Below are 23203 nucleotides of genomic sequence, written 5' to 3' on the forward strand. Positions count from 1 at the left end.
TTAGAGACCTCTAGGACCTTGGAGTCCTCTGCATTGAGCATGCACATGGCAAACAAGAATGGAGACATGTGGGAGGTGTTTCAAGGCCAACGTGAAGGGGGCCCATGTGATATGCTTATTCTCCATTGGCCAGAACTCAAATAGCCACATGTACCTATAAGGCTGGGAACTGGAGTCTAGCTGGGTTCAGTTGACAGCTAGGCACTGGATATATTGCTGCCCCCATAATGCCAGGCTTCTGTTACTTGGAAAGGTGTTAAGACACAACAAGACACATGAAACCAGTAAGACTCTCAGCTACAGCCTGACCTAAGCTCCTGCTCATTTTTCCCATGGAGATTCTTCCTGTTCAGGTCATGCAGGAGAGGCCTTGTCCCTTCTGGGTCTGTCTGATGACACCCTTGTTTTCTCCAATCTCAAACTTCTTGTCCAAACCACCCAATTTAGCTCTTAATTCTACAAGGACTTGTTTTCATTTGTGCAGTATTTCCTGGGTCTTGGTTTTGGTGATAATAATTTTTAGACACAGTTTCTCTATATACATGAAAGCAGGGACTTGATTCTCTTCTTCCATCATTAGTGGTTGGATGTACCCTGGTAAATGATGTGTCCTCCTCATGAGAGGGGCCAAAACCTCCTCTGTGAATCAGTTCAAAGAAATAATGAGGCCAGGAGTTAAAGTTAAAAATGTTTGACCAACATCCAGAGGTCCTTCTGAGGGCTGCCAGGCCTCTCTACTTATATTCTAACACTGTTGGTCAGGTAGGCTGAACTGAGATAAGACCCTCCCTTCCCTGGGCCCAAGTTTACTCTAGAAAATTCCCATTTCTCAAAGGTTACTCAAATACCTCTGCTTTGCAAAGATCCAGTGCTCAATTTTGGCCAGGCAAGTTTTGTTCTATCTCCTCTTAATTCTTGTAGTGTTTTGTGAATGTTTTGTTTTGGTGTCTATCGCCTCATTAAAATAATTGTTTACCGATCACATTAAGGAGTGGGTGTATAATTTTCATTTAATCCTCACAACAACTCCATGAGCTATGTAGTGTCACTGTCACTATTGTACTGATGAAGACATAGGCTCATAGAGGTTAAGCACTGTGCCCCAGATGCTATTGGGAGTGAAAGTTGAGTCTGTTAATTATTATGCTGGATGGCGTGCATGTCCTAGCAAAACAGGGGCCTAGGGTCTCCTTCCTTATATACCCCCAACTTTGCAGTTTCCTAGAGGCACCATGGTCTGTTCTGCCTTCGGTTTAATTTTTTAAAATCATGAAATATTTCAGCTTTACCAAAAAGTACAGAAAAATACATGAACAGACTATTATGTACCCACCACCCAGATTGACTAAATGTCAGTTCACATTTTGCCATATTTGCTTCAGATTGCTCCAAAAAATGTTACGGATACAGGATACAGTTGTGGATACACATCCCATTTCCTTTCCCTTCCAGGAGTCAACCAGCCTGGAGCTGGTGTGCATTCTTTTTGTCTGTCTACATAATTTTATTGCATATGTATATACTGCAGGTCCCAACAACATAGAGCTTAGTGTTGTTATTGGTGAGTAAGTGTTTTACAGAGTGACATCAATGGAATCTATACTGTGGGTATCTTTTAGTAACCTGCTTTTTCTTACCCATTCTTATATTTTCAAGATTTATCCCTGTTAATACATGTACATCTCATCATTAAATTTACTGCAGAGTATTCCACTGAGTCACTCTATCATGGATTACTTTTCTTGTTTGGGATATTTATATCTCTCTAGATAAGCCGGAATATTATATCCTTCTAGATAAATACACTTATCTTTAACTCATTCTTTTCAATAGCCATGCAGTAGTCCATGGTATGGATGTACCATTCCATCAGTACTGGAAATTCATTATTTTCCATTTTATAGTGCCTCAATAAGTGTTTGTGTACACATAGCTGCCTTAAAATGAAATTTAACAGAGATAACCAGATTCATTTACAAAAATATTGTGGCAATTTACAGGCAGCAACTTTCCCACATAAATTGACCTTTTCCCAATCTGATGAGAAGAGAGCTGTACTGCTGAGGTTTTACTTTGCGTTTTCTGGATGACTAGTAAGGTGGCATATCAGTTACTACGTTCATTGGCCATTGTGTGAACTGTGTGTTTGTATCCTTGCCCACACTGACTTGCAGGACTGGAGCGTCTCCCAGGGTAAGGCTGCTGTGAAGAGAACACCTGCAGTTATGCACGTGGCAGCCTTGATGGGAAGTCCTTGGTGTTACAGGGTAGTAACTCTTTGTCTTGTGCATTTCAGTCATTTTTCACCCCCACTCTTTTTTCCTTTTTTACTTTGCTTACAGTATCTTTTACTACGTCTCAGTTATTTTATTCGTAAGACTTAAATATTTTCTCTTTTCTAATATGATCTAGGGTTTTCTGTCTTGTTTAAGATGCTTAACTTATGCATGCCTTCTAATTCTTTTCTTTATAAAATGTTTCCAACACTTTTATTGTCTTTTGTACCGGGAAATTTAAGTAACCTCTTTAAAGAACCCAGGTTTTTGCAACAGCATGGATGGAGCTGGAGAGCATTATGCTAAGCGAAATAAGTCAGTCAGAGAAAGATAAATATCACATGATCTCACTCATTTGTGGATTATAATGAACAACATAAACTGATGAACAAAAACAGATCCAGAGACAGAGAAGCATCGATCAGATGCTCAAACCTCAGAGGGAAGGCAGGGGAGGGTGGAGGGAAGGGGGAGACTTGTATTGCATTCAAATAAGCATAATCAATGGACACAGACAACACGGGGTGAGGGTGAGGGCATGATTGGGCGGGTGGGGGGGCAATGGGGAGATAAGGACACATATGTAATACCTTAATCAATAAAGAAAAAAGAAGAACCCAGGTTTTCTTAATATGTCATTACAGCATGGCTAAGGCATTGGAGCGCAGTTACCAAATATCGTTTGCTTGGATGCTGTATCAGATGCTCTACTGACATACAGTGATGTGACATGTATTCTCATCTTTTCCTTTTTTAAAGATTTACACTTTGATCTTTTCTGTTCAAATAATATGAAGCTTACAGAATAAAAAAGGCATGGCCAGCTGATGGCTGCTCACACTTGGAAGGGAGACCTGGACTAGTGTTTTTGTTTTAGAACCGAGTGAAGAAACAAGGGCATTATGATTGTCCCCGATGTTTACCCTCAGGAAGGATGCCAGCCCTGAAGCCTCCTGCAGACTGACAGCCGATCTGCTTAGTTCCGCAGTGCTGCCATGTATGAGGTTGAGACACAATGATTTGTTCCTGGGGCAGAAAGGAAGGCAGCAGTGATGAGAAAAAGGGAGTTCATTTGCTGCTGCTTGTGAGGTAGATCTGATTTAATGGTGAAAACAGTTTGTGGATCCAGTTGCTATTTTTAAGTGTACTTTTCAGAAGCATCAAAGTATGTGGCAAATGAAAAAAAGTTAAATCATTTTAATGTCACATTTTTTGTATGTGTGTGGTTTAGATAAATTTCCATAACCGCCTTTGGTTGTGCTATGAACTGACTTTTGCCATTTTGAGGGCGAGGTGCCAGTTCCAGCCCAGCTCTGAGGAGGTGAGACCAGTTGCTAGGTGTCCAGCAGATTAGTGACGAGCTGCAGAAGATCCGCCTTAACAGAGTGAGGGAAATGGAGCTGCCTGATGCGAGAGTTGGAGCCTGTCCTCAGGGTGTCTGAGTAGGAGCTCTCACCTCTGCGCCTCTCCCCTGAGGCAGAAGCTGGAGCATCATGTCCATCTTGCAGGTGGCAAAACTAAGGCAAAGGAGGCTGAGTCTCTGCAGGGTCATGAGACCATTCAGGGAGAATGAAAGGCCCTCTTACTCCTTGTGAGGAACTTTGACTAAATTGGTGTCAGTTCTGCTTTTCAGGGGCATGGGAGTGATTAGTTATTTAGCCAGAATGATGGCATTTGTGAAGCCAATGCTGGGCTTGATTTTTTATGCTTTTTTTTTTTAAAGCTCTCACACAAGAGAAAAAAAGCGTTCTACAACTAGTGTATTCTCACATCTCTCGGAAATCACCCCCCCCCCCCCAAACCTGCCAGACCCTTGCCACAGCTGAGGGGAACTAATGCTCTCTCCGGATTTCCTGGGCTTCATCTTTTCCTTCCTTCTCGTAGCTCCAGGCACCCTGGCTGCCCATCTTACTCTTACAAGCCAGGGCCCTCACCAGCCCAGGGCCTGCCATTTATGGTTCTTTTCCTCCTGGAAAAGTCTCCCAGACATGCTTATGGCTTTCTTCCTTGTCTCATTCAGTTGTCAGCAAAGAGGCCTGCCCTGGCCACCCATCTGCAAATGCATATGCCATTTTTCCTTGCCTTATCCTTGTTTGCTGACCCCTACATAAGTGTTTGTTTATGGCATGGGAGCTTCCTGGGGAGAAAGCTTGTTCCCTTCACCTTGGCATCCTCAGAACCCGGCACGTGAGCGTGCTCACTGCTCCTGTGCTGACTGAGCAGCCTGAGTTCTTTTCCCACTGCCAGCTCGTGGATGTGTGACCTGCTCACTGAGGCAGCAGCAAGACGGGGGGCATTGGCCACTGCCCCTCGCCACCTCCAGGATCCAGGAAGCAGTGCAAAGTGAATGTAGCAAGGACAGCTTTCTTTGGAAGTGAAGTTCATCTTCACAGGGCCAGCGCTGAGGTTTAAAATATGGATCGTTCATTTCCAGTGTCATTAAGGACTTCCTGTGGAGCAGGTGCTCCTGTTACCGCGTGGCGTGCTCCCAGGAAGTACACCTAGATTTCAGAAGAGAAGTCGGTCAGTATGTCCCTTAATCCAAAGAAGTGGCACAAGCACCTAAATGGGCTGATCTGGGGAGATATTTCTCGGCAGGCAAGCTTTTTGGAACATCTTCCATCACCCCACCTTGGGAAGTCCCACTGTTTTGGTGGTTGACCTTGCTTTACTTTTCATAAATCTCAGCAGCCTGTCCCTGAATACTGCAGGGTTCAGGAAAGAGAACCATGGAATTTCTAGCGGATGCAATCTGCCTTGCACGGGGAGAAAACCAGATGTGCTGCTGAGCCAACAGTGCGTTTCTCTGCCCTGATGGGGGAAGCCAAGAGCCTGTGCGTAGTGGCCGCTGTGGGGATCAGAGCGTCAGGTTCCAGCCCTGTCCTTTGAGACTGGCTAGGGCTGGCAGAGGCAGAGTAGCCCCTGCATTCATTTCCATCTTCTCTGGGATGGGTCATAACTTTCATGGCCAAGTGACTGAGAGAAGCTCAATGAACAATATCCCTGTGCTCCTCGCCTTCATTTTGCATGCAGTGGTATCTCGGGAAATGAGCTTTTGTGCTTGTGGGTAGCCACTAGCTATTCTTATTTTTGGCCAGAAATAATGTTGTAAGCAGTATCTCACAACAAATTGATTAGTAGTTTGTGTGTGCGTGATTGGAATGGTGCATAAGGCTTTATACCTTACACCAAGGCACTAATGCCCAGCGACAGTGAACTATCCTTTTCTTTCAGCTGAGACAATGTTAATGAGACTGTGCTGTAGGAAACGGGAGAACTGTCAATTGTGCTGGAGGATTATGCCACCTCTATTAATTAGGAAATGAATAATGAGACATGTGGGCAGTTTAGAACGAGAAGCAATTAGCAGGTGGGGCAACAGAAGGGTCAATCTTGAGTCTGCTGAGTTTTTATAAATGAAAATTATTATGTAGAAATTTAAGATAAAAAGGCAGTAAGGAACAGGTCTAATTAGAGTGCATTATAGGAGTACCTTAGGAACACGAACAGGGGTCCAAATTAAAAATTCGTCACTCTCCTTGAACGGAGGGTGTGGGCTCTTGAAGTAGGAGGGGTGAGAAGCTTCTGCCTTCATCCCTTGGGGCTGAGATGGGCAGGCACTCTCAGAGACTTAGAAGTAAGTCCAAATCACTGGGACTCCATTTGTGGGTTTTCTGGTTAAGAAAGTGTCCCTAAATGTACCCATCACAGCCCAGATTGCCATTGACAAAGAATGGGCAAGGATTTGGGCTTTTTGGGGAGTGGGGCGGGGGAGGGGGGAATAAAGTGGGGGAAAAAACCCCCACTATGCACCCCACCCACTCTTCTTACTTTTCCTGAATTATGGAATTAACTACACATGGAGAGGTGGCATCATCCTATATAATAAAGAGGCAATATGCAAATTGACCATCACACCCTCACAAAGATGGCTGCCTATGACCAGGCTGACATGGGGGTTAGTGAGGGATGACCAAACGACTGAACAAGCAGGCTGTGTGGGGCAACCAGGCTGGCAGGGGGGTTAGTGAGGGATGACCAAATGACTGAACAGCAGGCTCCGTGGGGTGACTAGGCTGGCAGGGGGGGCAGTTGGGGGCAACCAGGCTGGCAGGGGGGCAGTTAGAGGTGACCAGGCCAGCAGGGGGAGGCAGTTGGGGGCAACCAGGCCAGCAGGGGGGAGCATTAAGGGGTGCCCAGGCCAGCATGGGGTCAGTTAGGAGTGACTAGGCTGGCAGGGAGGGGGCAGTTGGGGGCAATCAGGCCGGCATGCAGAGGCAGTGAGGGGCGATCAAGTCAGCGGAGGGGGGGAGTTAGGGGCGGCCAGGTAAGCAGGCAGGTGAGTGATTAGGAGCCAGCGGTCCAGGATTGTGAGAGGGATGTCCGACTGCCAGTTTAGGCCCAATCCCTGGGATCAGGCCTAAACCGGCAGTCTGATATCCCCCAAGGGGTCCTGGATTGGAGAGGGTGCAGGCTGGGCTGAGGGACGAATTTAATGCACTGGGCCTCTAGTGTAAAAATAAAAAGGCATGAGTTTGGCATCAAACTAGGGTTACAATTATCAGTTTATTATCTTGTTAGCAAAATTTTTAATCTCTTTGAATTTCAGTTTTCTCAGTTGTAAAATGGGAATGATGTTATTATGCAGGGTTATTGGTAAAACTAGAAAATGGTTGGCAAATATTCTAAAAATAAGCTTATAATAAGGCTTTAGTAAGTAGTTTAGATTATGGTGGTGATGATTATCTAGGTTAGGGAAGCTTCATTCTTTGCCAGTAATCTGTCTTCCTGGTTGTTGTTCTCTGTACAAACAGAATAATTGCATCTTGACTTCTGTATACAGTCTTGTGAATGGAACTTCAGAATGTAGCTCAGTGAGGAAAAGTGCAGGGCGTTCCATCCTTTAAGTGTCGGGAGATTCAGCCATTTACAAAGAAATCATGTAAAAAGAAAGTGGGGAATTTTAATGGTGAAAATATAGAAAGTATCTTTATATCTCTCAGTAGGAAAAATATTTGCAATAAATAAGTTTCCTGCATGGCAAAGCTGTATCACTTTGTCAGGGAGCACACTTACCTGTTTCTGTTCAAAATGATGTAGAACCTACCACATATTTCACTGTATTGAGAATCCCACATAATAATCAGCTTTGTTCATTTCCCTCATATGTTCACAACCTCATCCCTTCTCACTGCCTGCTACATTAAGTGGCAGCCCTTCATCTGCTGTGTACAATGGCCACCGTGATCCCAGGCTACCTTCCAGTGGCAGATTCCATCAACCCCTCACTTCTGGGTTTGGATCCAAGCACCTCCAGGCACTGGCTTTGAGATTTAAACAAGTTCTGGAAACTTAATGAGGTCAGTTTCCTCATCTGTAAGATAGGGGTAAATACTAATACACTTTTGTATTAGTTTCTTATTGCTGTGGTAACAAATTACCACACGTGGTGGATTAAAACAGCACAGATTTATTTTCTTACTGCTCTGGTCAGAAGTTCAAAAGTGGGTCTTACAGGGCTAAAATCACGCGTTTTAGGGCTGTGTTCCTTCTGGAGGCTCCAGGGGAGAGCCTGTGTTTGGCCTTTGCAAGCTTCTAGGGCTGCCTGCCTTCCTTAGCTTATGCCCCATTCTGGCAATGGCATCACTCTGGCTGCTTCTGCAAACCATCTCCTCTGACTACGGTCCCTCCTGACTACTTTGGGCCCCTTGAATAATCCAGGGAACTCTACTCTCCCTGTACTAAAACCCTTAACCTATTTATAGCTGCAAGATATATATATATATATATATAAAGGCAGTGAGAAGGAGAAGGCCTTGCAAAATAACATTCACAGGTTCCAGGGATTAAGACATAGACATCTTTAGAGGGCCGCTATTCTGTCCTTAGCATTGTGCTGTACACAATAAACCATGGCCATCCTCCCACATTCCCCTTATGTGTATAGACTCAGACAGGGCCTGGCTCTGGAATGCGTTCTGCTTTGGCCAGCTTGCCTTCCTTGACTTCCCTCTACCTTCCCTGTTGTTTTTGTCTGTTGACACCTACTCATCCTTCCATTTCAGGTTCCCACTTCTCCCTGAATGGTGTTACTTAGGAATGATCTCTGAAGAAAAGTTTTTCTTCAAAACACATTTGAATTTCCTCATTGGGGAAGGGGTCCAGGCTAATTGGGAACCAATTTGAGAGGGCTTGGTCACCAGCACACACCAATCCTATGGAAATGGGTATTCCAGACAACACAAGGGGTGAACTTGGCTGTATAGTATGGAGTTAGTGACCTTTCATCGATAGTATATTAGTCCAGCTAGAACATCTAGTACAAAGCTTAAATTAGCCAGAGAGTGATTTTGCATAGATGTTTATTGATTATTCTCTCTTTATTTTTCACAAAGATTCTCCACTTCATTAAATAACTTACTGGAAAAAACAGTACATGTTCATAGTAAAATGGGTCAAAATTAAGTCTCCCAACCAGCCCCTCTCTCTCTCTCTCTCTCCCTGTTATGCAAGTGGGAACATAATAGGCACTTTGCTCTGCATTGTTATTTTTCACTTCACAGTATATCTTGGCGATAATTCAGTATTAGCACACATAAATCTACTTGATTATTTTAAATGACTGCGTATTTCTTCACTGCAATTTTAGATTGTAATTGACTTAACCCGTTCCCTATTGATAGATGTTTAGGATATTTTCAATGTTTACTATTTTAAATTTTCAGTGATTTTTTTAACCTGATTATGATAGGCCTTCTATTTTCTTTATGTAGATACAGCCAAATGTCCCTTTAATGTAGTAATTATTATAACCATAATGACTCTGGTTGCATTTTGTTTGTTTTTTGATGAGGGAACTTGAAAGACTAATTAGAGTACATTGATGTTGGTATGGAGCTCAAAAGCATTTTCTTTCAAGATACCTGTTCATATATCTTCCCTGAACAAGAGTTAGAATAAGCTTAAAAGAGTGCTTAAAATAAGAGCCTTCCAGAGGCTCCCGGTGAGTGGGCATGGCCATGCGAGGGATGGCCAGCTGGGATTGATCAGACATATTTACCCAGGTTCAGGATTATGGATTTATTCACCATGTGGCCATGATGTACCCTAGCCCCTCCAAAGACTGTGTGTGTGGCCTTAGGAGGACATTGGATCTTCGTAGCAGTCATCGGAGAAAGGGACATGAGGGTCTTAGGTCTGGTCCCTGCCATGAGGGATGGGAGTGAGAAAGGGGACGGTCATTCTGAAGAGACACCCATGTAGGAGAATCTTTGTCAAACAGGAGATCTGTGAAGGCCACAATGCAAGTACCACCGAGGAGTGGTACTTCTTTGCACAATTGACAAAGAAAGCTGGAGCTCCAGTTTCATCCAGGTCACTATCCCTGTCATCCAGGTCAACTGTACTTTGCACAAATGCATTTACAACCCACACAGACCCTTTACGTTCCTTTAGTGTTACTAGTCTTTTAGTTGCAGCTACAAGGAGACTTTGTAATCCCAAGAGAACTGAATCTTTTATTCTGTCACCACCTCCCCAAACCGGGCTTTTATTAATGCTCCCTACTGGTGTGCTAAGAGAAAAATGGCCTGGCTTGTGTGGCTCAGTGGTTGAGCATCGATCTATCAACCAGGAGGTCACAGTTTGATTCCTAGTTAGGGCACATGTCCAGGTTTCGGGCTTGATCTCCAATGTGGGGCGTGCAGGAGGCAGCCGATCAGTGATTCTCTCCCATCATTGATGTATCTGTTTTTCTCTCCTATTCCCTTCCTCTCTGAAGTCAATAAAAATATATTTTAAAAAAATGACTGACTCGGGTTCCATATCAACCTTTTACAAGTGACTGATGGAGAGCAGAAATAAAATCTAGGACTCTGTCAGAGAAGTGAAGGGGGAAAGTTGTGCTATTAAATGAAGAATGTTCTTTAAAAGGCAGCAGTATGCACTCATTTGCAATTTATTTGTCTTCTGTGTTTGGATCAGTGAAGCAATTAACAATAACGATTCAGCACCACAAAAAATTTTTAAGAGACTAAAGATGTCACACGCAGTGACAATGCTGGTGTTTTGAAACCTTCCCCTGTGACAAGCATTGTCATACCCTAATCCCCAGTGGCTTCAGACACAGGGATGTATTCGGAATGAGAACTGATCTGGGCAGAACTCAGGCTAATGGTGTAAATATTTAAGAACATCTCATCATGGTTCTTGAAGCTTGCTGGTAATTATCAAAGGTTGCTGGTAATTGTGGAATTTACCAGTTGAAGAGGAAGATGGGATTTTTTTTTTTTGAGTGAAAAAGAATAGCTATTTTTAGTAGGACTCTCCCTATGCTAAGGCGTAACTTATTGAGGTTAAGGATATGTCTCTAATTTGAACTGGTTGGTGAGGCATGGGTCCAAATTAATGAGAGCCTGAGTAATAGGTTATTTTTAAGAAATAAAATTTTAATATTTTTAGTGAACATATGGCTTACTATATAATTGCCAAGTAGAGGGTTTTAGAAGACACACTCCAATGAATAGGTGTTATATTTAAATAGGACACCAATTTTCATGCACACATATTTGTTTTTGAAGCACCTGAAAGCAAGACTTTGCTTTGTTTGCTCGGCAGAACATTATTTTTCAGATTGGGTATGGCTTTTTTTTAGGTCAGTAGGCTGAATTAGCACACCAAGATGCATTAATGGTGTGTGAATTAGTGAAAACTTTAAACTGAAGATTCTACCGGGAAGAGTTTGATGTCACTTCTAAAATTGCCTAATTTCTTCCATGGTGAGTTGCTTAGACACTAAGACCAACCGACTTCACACCTGTTATCTGTTTGGATTTTCTGGGGTCAGTAAGACTATTGCTTGGGTTAGCAGGCAGGCTTTCCTATTTAAGAATTGATTCTGCTCTGGAACAATAGGTCTAAAAGGCACCTACTTGTTCATTTTTTTATTGTCTAAAGACAAATGTCACCAACTTTATTTTTTTAATATATTTTTAGTGATTTCAGAGAGGAAGGGAGAGGGAGTGAGAGAGAGAAACATTAATGATGAGAGAGAATCATTGATTGGCTGCCTCCTGCATGCCCCACACTGGGGATGGTGTCCGTAACCCAGGCATGTGCCCTGACCGGGAATTGAACTGTGACCTCCTGGTTGATAGGTCAGCACTCAACAACTGAGCCACACTGGCTGAGCCCAACTTCATTTTTTATTCTTTTGTGTGTGTTTTTTCTCCCCACCAGCACTTAATATTGTCCTGGCATGCCACTGGGGAAAACAGTATGCTTAGTGGAAAAGAACATTTTAATTTATGGTCCAAGAACTGGGGGTAATGTCTGTCAGCCCAGTAATGGTAATAGGCTAGAGGCAATGTCATTAATAAAGTTAATAACACAATCAATCTGATTTGTATGTAGAATGACTAAAAAGCTCAAAAAGGCAACGATTCAATATTAGCTTACTCTAAGCTAATAGGGCAGATCATTTCAGCACCATCTGATAATTTCTTGGTCTAATTTGGGATGGATATAATTTTACTGAGCTATCGGTTTAGTGCACTGCAGTGAATCAGAAAGCTCTGGAATTCCTGGCTCTTGTTGAAAGTCAGAGGCATCTTTTTAAGGATTTACTAGTGCAATTGGATGGACATTTGTACATATCACAGTAGATTGTCAGAGGCTAAATGTTTGTTCATTTTGTGATTAAATTGCTCTTGTATGAGAAAATACTTTATTTTTGAATTATGTGCATGTGGAGGTGGCAGCCCATGTTTTCATTTTAGATGCTATCTGATATTTTTATTAACTTCAGGTTAAAGATCATTAGAAATCAAGAAAGCTGGATCCATAGATTCTTGTTTTTTCGTTTTATGATAATAATGGGTAGTGAGTAGGTGGTTAGCCAGCACACCTCTGGCTCGGCTTAGCTCTGAGGTTTCTTTTTATTATTAATTTTTTTTTCTTTATTGATTAAGGTATTACATATGTGTCCTTATCCCTCCAACCCCCACTCATGCCCTCACCCCCCTGGTGTCTGTGTCCATTGGTTAGGCTTATATGCATGCATACAAGTCCTTTGGTTGATCTCCCCCCTTACCCCCACCCTACCCTACCTTTTCTCTGAGGTTTGAGCATCTGATTGACGCTTCTCTGTCTCTGGATCAGTTTTTGTTCATCAGTTTATGTTGTTCATTATATTCCACAAATGAGTGAGATCATGTGATATTTATCTTTCTCTGACTGGCTTATTTCGCTTAGCATAATGCTCTCCAGTTCCATCCATGCTGTTGAAAATGGCAAGAATTCCTTCTTTTTAACTACAGCATAGTATTCCATTGTGTAGATGTACCACAGTTTTCTAATCCACTCATCTGCTGATGGGCACTTAGGCTGTTTCCAAATCTTAGCTATGGCAAAGTGTGCTGCTCTGAACATAGGGGTGCATATCTCCTTTCTGATTGGTGTTTCTAGTTTCTTGTGGTATATTCCTAGAAGTGGGATTACTGGGTCAAATGGGAGTTCCATTTTCAGTTTTTTGAGGAAACTCCATACTGTTCTCCACAGTGGCTACACCAGTCTGCCTCCCCACCAGCAGCGCACGAGGGTTCCTTTTTCTCCGCATCCTCGCCAACACTTATCATTTGTTGATTTGTTGATGATAGCCATTCTGACAGGTGTGAGATGGTACTGAATTTTCATTTTGATTTACATCTCTTGGATGATTAGTGACTTTGAGCATGTTTTCGTATGTCTCTTGGCCTTCCTTATGCCCTCTTTAGAAAAGTATCTATAATTCGGCCATGTAGCAGGATACAAAATTAACGCCAAAAAAATCTATGGCATTTCTATACACCAATGGTGAACTTACAGAAAGAGAGACTAAAAAAACAATCCCATTTAACATCGCACCAAAAAAAATTAAAACCCCTAGGAATAAACTTAACTAAGGAGGTACTTGGGAAACTATAGGACACTAAAAAAAGAGATAGAGGAAGACATAAACAGATGGAAAAACATTTTGTGTTCATGGATTGGTAGAATCAACATCATTAAAATGTCCATACTACCCAAAGCAATCTATAGATTCAATGCTCTCCCCATTAAAATACCAACGGCATATTTCACAGACCTAGAACGAACTCTCCAAAAATTCATCTGGAATACAAAAGACCCCGAATAGCTGCAGCAATCCTGAGAAAGAAGAACAAAGTAGGTGGGATCTCAATACCAGATTTCAAGCTGTATACAAAGCCACTGTTCTCAAAACTGCCTGGTACTAGCTCTGAGTTTTGATCTCAATATATAGCAGCAGATCTGGAGGCAAGGTACTCAGAATAGCTCTAGGATTTTTTAACAACTAGAAGGCAAATGCCTATTTTAATTCCAAAACCCTTAAATGTCTCTTTTCAGCCAAGGCATCCTCAGGGCACCTGGGTTTGGTGCTGCTTGCTCAAGGAACTTGGGAATATAAGCAATTCCCAGAGCTTAGCCCCACTTCTCTTCTTGGTCTCCCACTGGTCAGTTGGAGCTGGATCATATCACCCAGAGCACTCAGGTGGGCTTTATGGCATGGTCGGCCTACCATTGCATCCTAAGGGTTCCATTCTTATAACCAACTAGATAAAAACACAATAAAACAAAACAGCTTTTTGAAAGAGCCATAATTTGTGAAGTTAAAATACAAAGTAGCTGTCTAGAATTCTTTCGTCAATATAGCAAATGTGACTATTTTCTTTGAGTCTTGATTGAAAATTCAGGTCTCAAAAGTGTGTTTATTTCCCTGGGTACCTGGAGGAAGCAGCCCCAGACTGAGCTGCCTCCAGGTACTGATCTGATTTTCTTTGAAATGTGGAAGAAAAAGGGGAAGGATTCAACTTTTGTAATTTGTGCTGCTTATTTTCAGGAGCTAAAAATACATGTTTAGCATTTCAAGAATAACTTTTTGTTTGACCTTTTCAGTAATTTGTCATAGAGATTTAATTTAGATGGAAATGGTGTGTTTTTAAAAATAGAATAATATTTTTTTTTAATTAAGTATCATGTCACAACTTGAAAGAAATGCAATTTTCAAAACACTGGCATTTTATTTCTCTCACTAGAGACCCAGTGCATGAATTTGTGCATGGGTGGGGTCCCTCGGCCTGGCTAGTGATTGGGGCCTATCGGGGGGCTGGCTGGCCGAGGGGAGGGATCGGGAGGTTGGCAGCTGGGGGGAGGTGCTGCGGGGGAAGGGGGGGGGAGGCGGCTGGGTGGCAGGGGGAAGGGCCACAGGAAGTTGGCCAGCTGTGGGAGGTTGGCTATGGGAGTGCACTGACCACTGGGGGCAGCTCCTGCATTGAGCGTCTGCCCCCTGGTGGTCAGTGTGTATCATACCGACTGGTCGTTTCAGTCGTTCGGTCATAATGATCGCTTAGGCTTTTATATATATATAGGTGATTGTGTATTTTCTGAGGTCTATATCAAAATCTGACCTCTCTTCTTTCCCAGTGAATTTTACTTATTTAACAAGGGTGAAGGTTTATGAGGATAAATGTCATATCATAAATTAATAAATTTAATATTTTTACCATCAAGACCTGTTGACAGTGGGTAACTGAAACTGTGGAAAGCAAAACCATGGGGAAGGGATACCACTATATATCATTTTTTTGTATGGATCTGCAGCACAGGGGAAATGTGGAAGGCTAGATGGAGAATCAGAGGAGAGCCCCAAATAATGGTGATCATCAAAACTGCCTTGGGCACCAGGTGGTACAAGTGTTAGGTATGGAAATACAGAAAAAATGATTTAGGACTCCCGCTCTTACACAGACAAGCACATAAAGGACCACAATGGAACATGTAAGTGGGTTCTGGTAGGTGTAAGCCAAGTGTGTGAGCCTCAGAACGAGGGTCTCATTCTGTCTGGTTGGGAGGCAGTTGAGAAAGAACTATACCAATTAGGCCCTTTAAAATATAAATGGAATTTTGCCAAAGAGAAAGAATTGGGAATAGTGTTCCAGGAAGGGGGAGGCAGGCAGGCAGGACTTGAACCAAGGCCAATGGTATGAAAGGGCATAGGAATGTTTAGGAAACAGCCGGCTGACTAAGGTGGTTGGGTGAGGGAGATGGCTATATGGTGGGGTCTGTTTGTGTTGGGAAGATGGGTCCAGGGGTAGAGGAGCTCTCAAAGTTGGAGTCAGGTTGGGAAGAACTTTGAATGCCCTGGGTAACTTGCAAAGGAATTAAAACTTTATCCTGTGTAGGTGTGAAACCACAGAATTTTAAGTAGGGTAGTAGCATAATCAGATCTTCGCAGTAGCAGGTAGGAGCCAGCAGGTGGGAGGTGGGCTCGCTGGGGCAGAGGAGCCGGGAGAGAGTCCTGGAAGGCGTCCACAGTGGAATAACTGGAACTTAAACTGGAACAGTGGTGTAGGGATGGAACAGACAGGCATTTGAGAGTCTTTTTAACAGAAAACCTGAATGTACTTGATGATGGAAATGAGAGAGAGGAGTGAAATAGGGTGTGTTTCTGGATCAGTAGAAATGAGAGAGAATAGAGGAGAGAGAAGCTTTGAGATGAAGATGCTGTGTTTTACTTTGGTGATGATGCTCTTGAGAGGCTGGTCAGGAGATTTACCTATGTTAACGAAAAAAAAAAAACCATTGAAACCTGTAAAGAATTTTAGTGAGTTTATTTGAGCCAAACTGTCGACATATGCCGGGAAGCAAAACCTCAATGAATTGAGATAATGCTCCGGAGAATGCAGGGTTACGTCTATTTTTATACATTGAAATCAAAGGAAAGGGACGTAGGTGAGTTACATGAAATCCATTGGTGATAGATTAGGGAGGTGGGACAAAGCAAAGTGGGGAAACCTCTGGGATAGGGTGAAAAGCGAAATGATGGACATGTGCTTCTCTTACAGAGATGGATACAGGATACTTTAACGTAATTAACAGTTGACAATTAACTTGATAACAATAACAATGAGGGAATGTCCCGGTGCCATTTGTTGTGCTCTGAGGGGTCGGGGTAAAAAGGAAGTTACAAGTTACCCAGACATCTCACAGATTTGTTATCTTAGAGGCAGAAAGGCAAATGGGCTCAGTAAAGAAGATCTAAGTTGATCTTTGTCAGGGAAGATATCAGTTTAGGAATGACTGCCCACTATAACCTGTTTGTAGTTAAATATTTAATTTTCAGACCATCTTTTGTGGTTATTTTAGGTTTCTGAGTTTTCAAGACTGCCACGCAGGCCTCCCCTGAGCTTGTCAGGTTAGCAGGTGGCTTCTTTTGTTCACACCTAAAAAGACCCAGTAGGCAGCTGGAAAGAGGAGATTTGCACATGAGAGAGTTTAAACTTTGATAAAGGTTAGGGGGCCATGATGAGGTAGGTGGAAACTGGAAACAACTGATTTTCCAGGGGGAGGGTGTGGAATAGGATGAATGGAGGGCTGAGGGTGCAACCTGGGGGATCATTGACGTTTGAAGGAAGAGGAGCTGGTGGAGATGGAGAGAAAATGGTGGAAGGAGAGAACTATGTCACAGAACCAAGAAGAAGAGTTTTAGGAAGGAGACCATGACTTTCAGATGCCACACAAAAGACCAATAAGTTGAGCACAAGAAAAAGCCATTGGAATGAGCAGCTGGGAAATCCTACCCCACAGGGCCCCAGATTTCCCGATTCCAGTCAAATTGTGGTGGTGACAGAGAGCAGGGGCCTGGGCCGGTGGAGCCAGCCGCCCACAGGCTGCCATTTCCATTTACAAATGCAATTCAGTCTGGCCGGAGGCTCTAAGTATTGAGTTTTAGATGCACAGTGCTTGTATTTCAGATGATAGAGTGCAACTTGCTTTGACCTCTTTGTATTTTAAAACTTTGTAATTCTCTGTCCCAGTTTATGTACCCAGGGAATTTATTTCTTTGGGTTGTCTGAAGGTTTTATGGACTCTCAAATCATTTCTCTTGCTGTCTTCCTTCCTGCCACCAGTCCCCTCTCAGCCTGCCTCCAGCTCCCTATCTCTTCCCACCTCCCACAGAAACACGCCGACATCATTTTATCATGTAATAACATTGAAAGTGCCCAAATTCTTCATCCATGAGTTTCTGTTTCTGATATTTTTAATTAGCTTTCCTGGAACAGGGAAGTATCTTCTGGTGGTTTCTATTTATTGAGAGAACAATAAGAATTTATGCTAATCTATATCCCCTAGGCCAGTGGTCGGCAAACTGCGGCTCGAGAGCCACAGGCGGCTCTTTGGCCCCTTGAGTGTGGCTCTTCCACAAAATACCATGGCCTAGGCGAGTCTATTTTGAAGAAGTGGCGTTAGAAGAAGTTTAAGTTTAAAAAATTTGGCTCTCAAAAGAAATTTCAATTGTTGTATTTTGATATTTGGTTCTGTTGACTAATGAGTTTGCTGACCACTGCCCTAGGCAGACCAGGGAGCTTTGTCTCTGGAAAGCCTGAAGAAGGTAAATGAACATTGGGTTTGGCTAAAGGAGAAGCAGGTGGATTTGCACACTCAGGGAGGTTGGCAGCTCCCCCAAATGCAGGGTCCCCTGAATGTTGTTACCTTATGAGCATGTGTGCCAGGCTCCCAGCCAGCAGTGTGCATCAGTCCAGCTCAGTGTATTGAAAAGGACCTCAGGGGTTATGAAACCTCAATATGCTTTTCTGTCCATTGCTACCTGTGCTACTGAGCCTCAGCGTCTGCATCTGTGTAATGGAGGTGATGGTAACTTCTGTTCACTTCTTGAGGTTGTTGAATTGAATTAGTTAATATATGTCAAGGCTCTTTGTAAATATCTAGTGGTACACAACATCTGGTGCCCTACAATTATTCATAGATTTTCTTTCTCCTGCAGGGAGGTAATGAGGAAAAGGTTTATCAGATTTTTCCAATGTGTCTATCTCAGGTAATGCCATTTAGTAGAACCAGGCAGACTTTTTATTTATTTTTATTTTTTACTAGAGGCCCAGTGCATTCGTGCACTGGTGGGTCCCTCTACCTTGCCTGCGGGAATCAGTGGACCTCTGCGTCACAGCCCAGCCTTACCCGCCAGCTCGTTGGGCTCCAGCCCGCTGTTTGCTTTGGTCCAGCCCGCCCAGCACAAATAGACAAAATAGTGCGGGGAGCAGCCTGAGCCCTGGCTGGGTGCCACGCTGCTCTGGTTCATCCTGGCCCCACTGCGCCTGCTGCTGCCGCAGCTTGGGCATGCAGGGGGAGTGTCCGCAGCTTGGGCATGCAGGTGGAGTGTCCGCAGCTTGGGCATGCAGGGGGAGTGTCCACAGCTTGGGCATGCAGGGGGAGTGTCCACAGCTTGGGCATGCAGGGGGAGTGTCCACAGCTTGGGCACGCAGGGGGAGTGTCCACAGCTTGGGCACGCAGGGGGAGTGTCCGCAGCTTGGGCATGCAGGGGGAGTGTCCGCAGGATAGGCTGGCACAGCTGCGCTCACTAGGCACCAGCCATGAGCCCGGTGTCTGGCGCCCCTCTGTCAGCTGAGCGGTGCTCCCACTGTGGGAGCACCTGACCACCAGGGAGCAGCTCCTGCATTGAGTGTCTGCCCCCTGGTGGTCAGTGCGTGTCACAACTACTGGCCGGTGGTCCGATCGCTTAGGTTTTTATATATATAGCGTTAAAATATGTATAAATAACATAAAATGTACCATTTTAGCCATTTTTGAGTGTACAGTTTAGCGACATTGAGTGCATTCACATTGTTATGTAACCACCACCACCATCTACCCCTAAAACTTTTTTATCTTCTCAAACAGAGACTCAGTACCCATTAAACAATAACTCCCCCTTTCCCCTTCTCCAGCCCCTGGCAACCACCGTTCTACTTTCTTTCTATGAATTTGAGTACTCTAGGTACCTCATATATGTGGGATTATACACTATTTGTCCTTTCAATTCTGGCCTTATATTTAATTTAGTATAAGGCCTTCAAGGTTCATTCATGTTGTAACCTGTGTGAGAATTTCATTCCTTTTTATGGCTGAGTATTCCATGGCATGTCTATACCACATACGTTTGAGACCAGCTTTCAATTTTGTTGGGTTATACCCAAAAGTGGAATTGCAAGCTGACTTTCAGTCTGAGATGAAGGGACTATATAATCTTGGCTTTGTGACCCTACTCAGTACCTGTTGATAGAGACTACCAGAGTCACAAGGGGCACCCTGGCCTTCTGGGGCATGCCCTGTGCCTCATTGTCAAACCCCCAGATGCTTAGCCCATGAAGCCCTTTATGGGTCTGTGCCCATTGTCCAGCCCTCACCACGGGATCACAGATGGTCCATCCCTCCTGAAGTAAGAGACAAAGGTAGAGAAACTTGTGATCCAGGAGTTGCCTTACCTTGACCTCAGCTTCCTGCAGCAGCCGCCAGCAGTGGATCTGAGGGCAATCTCTCGTCCCCTCCCATAATGTCATGGTCAAGGTGTAGATTCACACAGAAACCTCACCTCCCACTCAGGGAAAGAATGATCCACAGAACAAGGAAGCACTCTCCCCTATGTGCTCCTGATAGCCACAGCTAAGCTCAGGACTCCTCTGTTGGCCGTAGTCTGTTACCGCTGCTGGTGGAAATCGTGTTCTTTCACGGGATCATGGGGAAAGCATTCCACGGACCCACATATGGGAGATTGTGACATGGTAAGATTTATTTAGGTGGAAATAGAAGGCTGGCTTCCCTAGTATTCCAATGTCGCATCTCCATCCATCCCGCCATAGAAAAAATTCCAATTTTGTCTTCATCAAGGCCCAAACAAAGGCCAGTTTAGCGACATTGAGTGCTTTCACATTGTTATGTAACCATCACAGTTTATGTGTAATGTGCAAGTTTAGTCCTTTGGAGCCTGTGTGGTCAGCCATGGGCCCCAGGTGGCTGCTCAAACTGCATGGCTGCTACAGAGAGAACTCGGAAAGGAACAGGGCAAGCAAGTGTTACTGGGAGGGAGAGGGAGAGGGAGAAGAAGAGAGGGCAGAGGGATAGAGAGGGGGCCTTTGTTAGCTGGGATTATATTATTTTGGGAAGGACAAGGCTCTCTTCAAACTAACCAGTCAACTCCCAAGCTTTCGTGGGCTTCTGATGGATCTGCCTCCTAACCAGCCTATTCTTTCCCAGGCTGGGCTGACAGCCTCTGTGGTCACTATCTTGGCTCCTGTTGCTCATGCCTCATAGGAGGCCCTCTCTCCCGCACCACCTTGACTTGTACTGCACATGTGCTTAACCCCCCCCCCACCGCTCCCCTCACATCCCCCCCCTCCCCGCTCCCCTGCCTCCTGCATGCCCACTGGAGGGTGGGCTGCTCCCTGCATGGGGAAAGGGAGGGATATTAATCCCCTTGGCGGGGCAATGCTGCTATCCCCTGGAGTATGTCAAGCTGTAGCTTCCTAATTAAACAGGCTTATTCTCCCTAGTTGATTATGCTCAATAATGTCTAATTCCCTTTGCTGCCGTTCTTTATTAATATTTCACCACCTAGCTAACGTTACCACTCACACAGATCCTGAAGAGGCAGAGCGTGGGTGGATGCAGAGTGGGGTCTGCCAGCAGTGGTCCGTCAGAGCTCTGGCAGCTTGGTTGCCACTGCTAAAGGGCTTCTCCACCTTCTGGAAAACGGACGTAGTAAGTCCAGCAGACTCAGGAGAGAAACCATTATGGTATCAGCAGCATCAGGCACCCAAGTAGCCAATAGGGAAACTGAGAATGAATGCATGGATTCCTCGCCCATGGTTTTAGGATCCTCACATGGTTTTAGGTCTGTCACCACTGATCTTTCTTTTCTCCAGCATAGTTGTTGTCTTGCCTCCTGGAGGATAGCAAGAGGGAGCATGTATATAGTTGTCTACAGTTTCTTCCAGCTTAGAAACCATACTCGCTTTGAGATGAATCCATCTGGGTCTGTCCCTGAGACAGAAGCCGGGGGAGGTACAACCCCTGGGTTGCAGGGGAGAGGGGGGGAGGATGGGGAGGTTCCTGAAATTGTATGAATTGGTCTTTTTGGGCAAAAGTCATTGGCAGTGACTAAATGTTACTGGGGATGTCCTATTCAATATATCACTCTGTGATAAGTCTGTTGTGGGTTTTCATGTATTTATATTTCATAATTGCTCTTCTGGCTGGTTCCATGTGAGGCATACGGTACTGTGAGGGGGGAATCCTACTTTGCTGATTATTTGTGGATTTGGGTGGAATGCCTCAGTTCTGACATTTTCCACTTGGTTCTGTTGTGGAATGCCTATCTTCTGCCCCTCAGGTTTATGTAATCAGATACAGACCTGGAAGATGGACGGACTTCTCTCGTGGGAGTTAATGTTCCAGTAGGAACGCTGTTCCAGACAGTTAATTGTACTAAGTGAGTGAATTCCTCTCACTGGAAAGGATTTTAAAAATATCTACTTATCTTCCTTTGACAGATGCATATCCTTTCAGATGGGGAAGGAGAGGGAGACAAAAGTACGTTCTCCTTGCTTAGGCATCTCTTTGATGTTGACTGAAGAACAAAGGCCCCCTAGGCATGGGTGTTGGGATGACACTGGTCCTTCCAGTGGTTTCTTTTGATGTAGGAGGGGTTGTCCCTCAGCATAACTGTGTAGAAGCCGCGTTTGTTGTCTCTCTGAGGATATAAAAGAAAGTCTAGGCATACAGAATGACTCAGAGGCTTGTGGTTTTCCTTGACCCATGAGCACAGGTCCACGTTACTGAGATCTGGAGTGAACACTGGAGGACTCATTGGGATGTTCTGCCCCCCAGCCTAAGTGCAGCATCCAGGCACTGCCTGCTGGCAAATACAGGGGTGGGGGTGGGGGACAAGGCAGCCAGGGAGGCACTGGCCCCGGGGTTCACTGACCACAGGGGACCTCTCCGGAGAAATGGGCTGTCTGGCCTCAAGTCTTGGTCATGTTTTCAACTTGTTGCTCTGCCCTTGCAGTTACATTTATATTTTCAGGCAGGAAAGTCTATCTTGTGGAGAGCGGCTACAGTGTTTGGACAGGTTCAAGCCTTGGACTGATGAGAGGGCACAGTCCTCTCATGGCCACGTGCAAGTCCCAGCTTGGAAGGCAGAGCCCGCCCAGCACAATGATAGCCTACAGCTATAGTTGTAAGCTTGAACCTATGGTTCGAACACATGGTCCCACGTGCCTGAGTGATGTGGGCTTGATAGAGTTCAGGTGCATGTAGTTGAGTAGGATCAAAACCCACGAGAATGTTGTAAACATCTTGACCATGCCCTTATTTTGCCTCGTGGAATCTGTATAAAATAAAGATACAGCTTTTAGTCCATGGCGTTGTCGCCAGCTCTCCATCAGAGAGGACAGTGTTCCACCGAGACCCAGCTTTCATTCTCTTGTCTGTCTTTTCTCAATCCTTCACCGCCCCCACTCAGGTTCACCCTTGGCCGTGCTGGCGCGGCACACTACCTCACTCAGGGCATCATTTGTGTCTTTGGTTGGTTGATTTAATAAAGAAACAAGATGCTTATTGAAGACTTGCATGGCACTTCCTACCAATTAATTAACCCCGAGGTGATAACATGTGTGGCACTAACTCACACTTTAATCACATCCTTACCTGTCTGCAAGAATTTATTAAATGTTTGTGAAGTGCTCTGAAATTTTCTTGGGATGGAAGGGCCTGAGAGGAATCTAGAAATTTTGGTATGGCTTCTGGTCTACTTGGTTGTGGGGGTGCCAACAGCTTCAGATGGACACCATCTTTCTCTGTAGGAATCTTTCTGGAAGCTTCTCTGTTTGCTCCCAAGTCGCTGCTATTTGATGTTCTGCAGGGTAGCAGGGGGAACCGGGAGGCAGCCAAACCCATGTGGACATCCACGTGTCCCTTTGCACGAGGGCACATTTGTGTGTGTACTTCTTTGCATAAGAAGTTTGGTCGGGAGTGATGCTGGGTAATAAAGTATGGCGATGCTGGTGGTCATTTGCGTC

The 23203-nt window shown here is 44.4% G+C and overlaps 1 protein-coding gene across 3 annotated transcripts in view; it reads left to right on the top strand.

Moving 5' to 3' along the window:
* CAMK1D (calcium/calmodulin dependent protein kinase ID) overlaps positions 1-23203 on the top strand; it is a 383665-nt gene that overhangs the window by 134847 nt on the left and 225615 nt on the right. The window lies entirely within an intron of this gene.

The sequence above is a fragment of the Cnephaeus nilssonii genome (genome assembly GCF_951640355.1).
Source record: "Cnephaeus nilssonii genome assembly, chromosome: 4".
NCBI lineage: Eukaryota > Metazoa > Chordata > Mammalia > Chiroptera > Vespertilionidae > Cnephaeus > Cnephaeus nilssonii.